The sequence below is a fragment of the Dipodomys merriami genome, unplaced genomic scaffold, assembly GCF_024711535.1.
Source record: "Dipodomys merriami isolate MVZ:Mamm:240054 unplaced genomic scaffold, mDipMer1.0.p SCAF_663, whole genome shotgun sequence".
Taxonomy (NCBI): Eukaryota; Metazoa; Chordata; class Mammalia; order Rodentia; family Heteromyidae; genus Dipodomys; species Dipodomys merriami.
Window position 1 is genome coordinate 252,501 of NW_027206250.1, and position 7,758 is coordinate 260,258.

Consider the following 7,758-nt stretch of genomic DNA (forward strand, 5'->3'; position numbering starts at 1 on the left):
ATCCATCCATCCACCCATCCATCCACCCATCCATCAACTCATTAATCCACCCATCCACCCATCCATCCACCCATCCATCCATTCACCCATGCATCCATCCACCCATCCACCCACCCCTCCATCCATCCATTCATCCATCCATCCATCAACCCATCCACCCATCCATCCATCCATCCACCCATCTACCCATCACCCACCCATCGGTCCCCCCATCCACCGTCCATCCATCCACCCATCCATCCACCCATCCATCCATCCGCCCACCCATCCACCCATCCATGTATCCATCCGTCCACCCATCCACCGGTCCACCCATCCACCCATCCATCCACCCATCCATCCATCCACCCACCCATCCACCCATCCATCTATCCATCCGTCCACCCATCCACCAGTCCACCCATCCACCCATCCATCCACCCATCCATCCATACACCCACCCATACACCCATCCATCCATCCATCCACCCATCCATCCATCCACCCATCCATCCACCCATCCACCCATCCATCCCCATCCATCCACCCATGCATTTACCCATCCATCCATCCATCCATCCATCCATCCATCCATCCATCCATCCACCCACCCATCCATCCATCCATCCACTCGTGACTCAGTGAGGCACTTCCTGTGTTCATTCCCTTTATTTCCAGAGGTCAGGGACGCCCTGGGATGGGTCAGGTCTTGGCCTTGTGTCCAGTGTCCTTCTGTCTGTCTGTCTGTCCGTCCGCAGGTCAGTTGAAGGCGGGCAGGCTGAAGAGCTCGGGTTGTATGTCACCCAAGGAGGGCAGCAGCAGGGTGGCCCCGGCCGTTGAGTTCGGGGTCGAGCTGGACGCTGGGCACCATGACCACCTGCATCCCCGCTGCCTGGGCGACCGCCATGCCGTGGGGCGTGTCCTCCAGCACCAGGCACTGCGGGGTCAGAGGGCGAGAGAGACACGCGGAGTGAGAGGTCGGCCGGGGGGTGGGCCGGGTGCCCAGTGTTGGAGGGAAGGAAGGGGGGAAGGAAGGAAGGAAAGAAGGAAGGAGGGAAGGAGGGAAGGAAGGAAGGATGAAAAGGAAGGATGGAGGGAAGGAACAAGAAGGAAGGAGGGAAGGAAGGAGGGAAGGAAAGAAGGATGGAGGGAAAGAAGGAAGGAGGGAGGGAAGGAGGGAAAGAAGGAGGGAAGGAGGGAAAGAAGGAGGGAAGGAAGGAGAGAGGGAAGGAAGGAGGGAAGGAAGGAGGGAGGGAAGGAAGGAAGGAGGGAGGGAAGGAAGGAGGGAAGGAAGGAGGGAGGGAAAGAAGGAGGGAGGGAAGGAAGGAAGGAGTGAAGGAAGTAGTGAAGGAAGGAAGGAAGGAGGGAAGGAAGGAGGGAAGGAAGGAGGGAAGATGACCGTTGAGCCACGGCGTGCCTACTGGCATGTTCTGTGTGTGATTTCGAGGCCTCCCCCACCCAGGGCCTGGTGTGGCCCAGGTGAGCACTGTGCCAAGGAGTCTCCCTCCCTGTTCCCCTGGGGCCGTCTGTCCATCCGTCTCTCCATCCGTCCATCCGTCTGTGTGATTGTGTGTCTGTCCGTGTCTCTCTGTCTGTCTCTGTGTGTCTGTCTGTCCCTATATCTGTCTGTCTGTGTCTCTGTGGTCGGTCTGTCTGTTCTGTTCTGTGTATCTGTCTGTCTGGACTCTTATGTCTGTCTGTCTGTCTTTGTATGTGTGTCTGTCTGTGTCTGGCCAAGTGTCTCTGTGTCTGTCTATCTGTGTGTGTCTGTCTCTGTATCCGTCTGTCTGTCTATATGCCTATTTGTGTGTCTCTGTAGTCTGTCTGTCTGTGTATGTATGTCTATCTCTCTGTCTGTCTATCAGTGTGTGTCTGTCTGTCCGTGTCTCTGTGCTCTGTCTGTCTGTCTGTCTGCCTGGTCTGTGTATCTGTGCGTCTGTCTGTGTCTATCTGTCTGTCTGTGTGTCTATCAGTGTGTCTGTCTGTGTCTCTGTGGTCTGTCTGGTAGGTCTGTGAATCTGTGTGTCTGTCCCGTCTCTTGTGTCTGTCTGTCTGTCTATCTGTCTGGTCTCTGTGTCTGTGTGTCTGTGTGTCTATCTCTCTGTCAGTGTGTCTGTCTGTCTATCGGAGTGTGTCTGTCTGTCCGTGTCTCTGTGGTCTGTCTGTCTGTCTGTCTATGAGTCTGTCTCTGTGTCTGTGTCTCTATCTGGTTTGTCTGCCTGTCGGTCTGTGTGTCTATCTGCCTGTCTGTCTGTCTGCATGTCTGTCTGGTTTGTCCATGTGTCTATCTGTGTCTCTGTGTCCGTCTCTGCGTCTATCTGTGTGTTTCTGTGTCTGGCTGTCTGGCTGTCTGGTCTGTGTATCTGTGTATCCGTCCATGTCTGTCTGTCTGTGTGTCTCTCTGTGTGTGGTCCATGCAGTGGACCCGAGGCCCGAGGCCTCAGTTTACCTGGTTGACGGGGGGGGGGGGGATGAGGAGAGAACCTGCGGGTGCAGGCCAGGAAGATGTCCGGAGAACCTGTGGGCGCAGGCCAGGAAGATGTCCGGGGCGGGCTTGCTGGCCTTGACCTCGGGGTCATCACCCAGCACCACGTGGTGAAAGGCACCGAACAGCTCCCGGTGTGCGCTGGTCTTGGCCTGGTAGGACTCAGTCCCTGAGCTGGTGGCCAGGGCGAAGGGGATGCTGTGCTTCTGTATGTGGAGGATCAACTTCTCTGCACCTGGAGACAGAGAGACAGGAGGAGAAGAACTTAGGTCTTTGGTGGCCTAGGGGGGAAATCCACAAATCCATCCATCCACCCATCCATCCATCCATCTACCCATCCACCCATCCATCCACCCATCCGTCTATCTATCCATCCATCCATCCACCCACCCATCCATCCACCCATCCATCTATCTATCCATCCATTCATCCATCCATCCATCCATCCACCCATCCACCGATCCATCCACCCATCCATCAATCCATCAATCCATCAATCAATCCATCTACCCAGCCAGCCACCCATCCATCCACTCATCCATCCACCTACCCATCCATCCATCCATCCATCCATCTACTCATCCATCCACCCACCCACCCATCATCCATCCATCTACCCAGCCAGCCACCCATCCATCCATTCATCCATCCACCCATCCATCCATTCATCCATCCATCCATCCACCCACCCATCCACTCATCTATCCATCCATCCATCCATCCATTGACCCATCCATCAACCCATCCATCCACCCATCCACCCACCCATCCATCCATCAATTCATCCATCCACCCATCCATCCACCATCCATCCATCCATCCATCCACCCATCCATCCATCCACCCACCCATCCATCCATCCATCCATTCATCCACCCATCCATCCATCCATTCATCATCATCATCATCATCATCATCATCATCATCATCATCATCATCATCATCACGGTGACCCAGGAAGGATGTGAACTCCGGGCATCATCATCATCATCATCATGGTGACCCAGGGCGTTTCCCAGGGCGACCGGCTGGGCCACATGCACGCACACGCACGCACACACGTGTATGAGCAGATGACATCTTGTCCCGAGCACTGGGCAGCGAGTCCTAGATAGGGTGGTGGAGACGGCACCGCGTTCTAGAAGGTTCTGAATCCAACGGTCATGGCAGATGGACCGGTGAAGTCTAGGATGTACAGACAGACAGACAGACAGACAGACAGACAGACAGACACACACACACACACACACACACACACACACATACACACACACACACACACACACACACACACACACACACACACACACACACACACACACACACACACACAAACGGCCCGGGGAAAGGAGATGGTTCTAGAAAGTTTGTCCCTTTTCAGAGTTCTTCACCCAGACAGACAGACTGACAGATGGATAGATGGATGGATAGACAGATGGGTGGATGGATGGACAGACAGACAGAGAGATGGATGGACAGATGGGTGGAAGGATGGACAGACAGACAGACTGATACATGGATAGACGGATAGACAGATGGGTGGATGGATGGACAGACAGACAGACTGATAGCTAGCTAGATGGATGGATCGATGGACAGACAGACAGACTGATACCTAGATAGATGGATGGATGGATGGACAGACAGACTGAAAGATGGCTAGATAAGACGGATAGACAGATGGGTGGATGGATGGACAGACAGACAGACTGATAGATGGGTAGATGGATGGATGGACAGACTGACAGATGGATAGATGGATAGACAGATGGGCAGATGGATGGACAGACAGATAGATGGATAGACAGACAGACTGACAGATGGATAGATGGATAGAAAAATGGGTGGATGGATGGACAGACAGACAGATGGATAGATGGATAATAGATGGATAGATGGATGGATGGACAGACAGACAGACTGACAGATGGACAGATGGATGGATAGACAGATGGACAGAAGGATGGACAGACAGGCTGGTAGGTGGATAGACAGACAGACGGATGGATAGATGATAGATAGATACACAAATAAGATACATGAATAGATGGATAGATGGATGGATGGTTGGACAGACAGAGAGATGTATAGATAGACACACAGACAGACAGATAGGTGGATAGATATAGTAGATAGATAGACAGATAGACATGTGGATAGACAGATGGATGGATGGATCCATGAATGGACAGACAGACAGAGAGTAGATAGACAGACACCTGGATAGACAGAGGGATGGATGCATAGATGGACAGACAGACAGATAGACGGATGGGTGGATGGGTGGATAGATGGGTGGATAGAAGGGTGGATGGATGGATGGGGGATGGGTGGGTGGATGGGTGGATGGATGGGTGGGTGGATGGATGTTGATTGAATATGGATGGGATTAACATTTACACACTTGAGTGACTTGGACCCAAGTCCTGATACAATATGGGTGGGATTAACGTTTGCACACTTCAGTGAGTTGGACCCAAGTCCTCATCTGGATGGAGGAGAGACGGAAGGGATTAACATTTGCACACTTGAATGAGTTGGACCCAAGTCCTGCTGTTGATGGAATATGGAAGGGATTAACATTTGCACAGTTGAGTGACTTGGACCCAAGTGTTCATCTCAATGGAGGATGGATGGATGGGTGGATGGATGGATGGATGGGTGGGTGGATGGATGAGTGGATGGATGGGAGGGTGGATGGATGGATGGATGGGTGGATGGATGGATGGGTGGATAGATGGGTGGATGGGTGGATGGATGGATGGATGGATAGATGGGTGGATGGGTGGATGGATGGATGGGTGGATAGATGGGTAGATGGGTGGATGGATGGATGGATGGATGGATGGGTGGATGGATGGATGGATGGGTGGGTGGGTGGATGGATGGGTGGATAGATGGATGGGTGGATGGATGGATAGGTGGACGGATGGGTGGATGGATGGATGGGTGGATCAGAGGGTGGATGGGTGGATGGATGGATGGATGGATGGACGGGTGAATAGATGGGTGGATGGATAGGTGGATGGGTGGGTGGATGGATGGGTGGATGGATGTTGATTAAATATGGGTGGGATTAACATTTTCACACTTGAGTGACTTGGAACCAAGTCCTGACCTCAATGGAGTAGGTCAAGCTCTGTCTCTGTCTGTCTGTCTGTCTGTGTCTTCTTCTGTCTGTCTCTGTCAGTCTGTCTGTTGGTCTGCGTGTCTCTACCTGTCCATGTCTGTGTCTGTCTGTCTTTGTCTCTCTGTCTCTGTCTGTCTCCTCTGTCAGTCTGTCTGTGTCTCGTTCTCTCTTTCTTTGTCTGTCTGTCTGTGTCTGTCAGTCTACTTCTGTCTCTGTCTTTCTGTCTGTCTGTCTCGTCTGTGTCTGCCTGTTGGTCTGCCTGTCCATGTCTGTCTCACTGTCTGTCTGTCTCTGTCTCATTCTGTCTTTGTCTGTCTCGGTCTGTCTGTCTGTCATCAGTCTACTTCTGACTTCTGTGTCTGTCTGTCTCTTTGTCTCTCTGTCTCTGTCTCCTGTGTCTGTCTGGGTCTCGTTCTGTCTTTCTTTGTCTGCCTGTGTCAGTATCTGTCTGTCTGTGTGTCTGTCTGTCTGTGTCTCTCTGTCATTCTCTGTCTGTCTTTCGTGTCTGTCATTCTCTGTGTCTGTCTGTCTTTCTCTGTGTCTGTGTCTGTCTCTGCCTATGTCTGTCTGTCCATCTGTCTGTGTCTCTCTCTGTGTCCATCTGTGTGTCTGTCTCTGTCTGTCTTTGTCCCAGTGTCTGTCTGTCTTGCTCTATGTCTGTCCGTCTCTGTCTGTCGGCCTGTGTCTGTCTCTCTCTGTCATTCCCTGTCTGTCTGGCTCTGCCTCTGTCTGTCTGTCTCTCTGTCTGTCATTCTGTGTCTGTCTGTCTATGCCTGCCCATGTCTCTGTCTTCTCTGTGTCTGTCTGTGTCCATCTATCTGTCTGTGTCTCTCTGTGTCCATCTGTGTGTCTGTCTCTGTCCCAGTGTCTGTCTGACTCTGTTTCACTGTCCCTGTGTCTGTCAGTCTGTCGCTGGGAACCGCGCATGCGCGTTGCAGGGCAGCGCAGCCCAATCCCGCGCATGCGCAGATCCGTACCTCGCAGAGCCCGGGGAGCACACGCATGCGTGTTCCTGCTCGGCGGGGGGGGGGGGCGGGGGGGGAGGGAGGGACGGGGCGTGCTGGCTCATGCATGCGCGGTACAGCGCGGAGGACCTCCCCCCCAAGGTGGCACGCATGCGCAGTACCAACTAGACCAACCGAGGGAATCCCACGCATGCACGCACCACACGCTCGGCCCGGACGGTGCCGGACGACTCAACCAGTGCGCATGCGCAATGCGGACGGAACCTCGATCCTCCGGAGTCCCCTAGGCACCTCCCGGAGGACTCACGCTGTGCGCATGCGCAACTCGACCCTCCAGGGTCCGCTCTGCGCCTCCCGGCCGATTCAACCTGTGCGCATGCGCCGTGGGTCCACACGCGGGAGGGCAGTGGGAACAAGCAGCCAAGGGACACGCATGCGCAGCGGCGCTCCGCCGGGAGCGCTAGGCCCCTCCCTGCTGACGAACCCTGTGCGCATGCGCATTGGCGCAGGCTGGCTCAGCCCCTCCCAGCTGCCTAACCCTGTGCGCAAGCGCAATGGCGCTCCGCCAGGCCGGCTCAGCCTGTCCCCGCTGAAGAACCCTCTGCGCATGCGCAATGGCTCTCCGCTGGGAGCGTTCGGCCCCTTCCCCGCTAACCCTATGTGCATGTGCAGTGGCGCTCCGCCGAGAGCGCGCGCATGCGCGCCCGCGTCTTGGCGCCGGCTGATGACATCGATGCGACGGCGCCGGCGGCCGCGCCCGGAAATGCAGCCGTGGCGGGGCCGCGGAGCGTCGCCGCCGCCGCCGCCATGGCCACCACTACGCCGTCCGGATCCGGAAGCGGAAGTGGAAGCGCGCAGGACCCCCGAGGACGCCGACCCGGGCGGCCCCCGGGTCACCGTCGGTGCGTGGAGGCCTCCGGGACGAGGCGCCTTTAAGAGGCGGGGACGCTGGAGGGCGTGGCTTTCTGATGGGCGTGGCGTCGCGGTGGGCGTGGCCTGCAGGGCGTGGAGCTGACAGGAGAGTCAGTGGGGGGCGTGGCCTGGAACAGAGGCCATTGGGCCGCTGGGGTTTGGGGGCGTGGCCTGGAAAGACACCATTGGGCGGCTGGACGTAATGCCATTGGTCGGCTGGGCTGGGGGGCGTGGCTTGGAAGTAAGGCCATTGGGCCGCTGGGCCTAGGGGGCATGGCCTGGCAGGA

At 55.5% G+C, this 7,758-nt stretch overlaps 1 pseudogene; it reads right to left on the minus strand.

Annotated features, from left to right (window-relative positions):
* Positions 1–640: 640 nt before the first annotated feature.
* On the minus strand, positions 641–7,168 carry LOC138815724 (pseudouridine-5'-phosphatase-like; annotated as a pseudogene).
* Between the last annotated feature and the right edge of the window lie 590 nt (positions 7,169–7,758).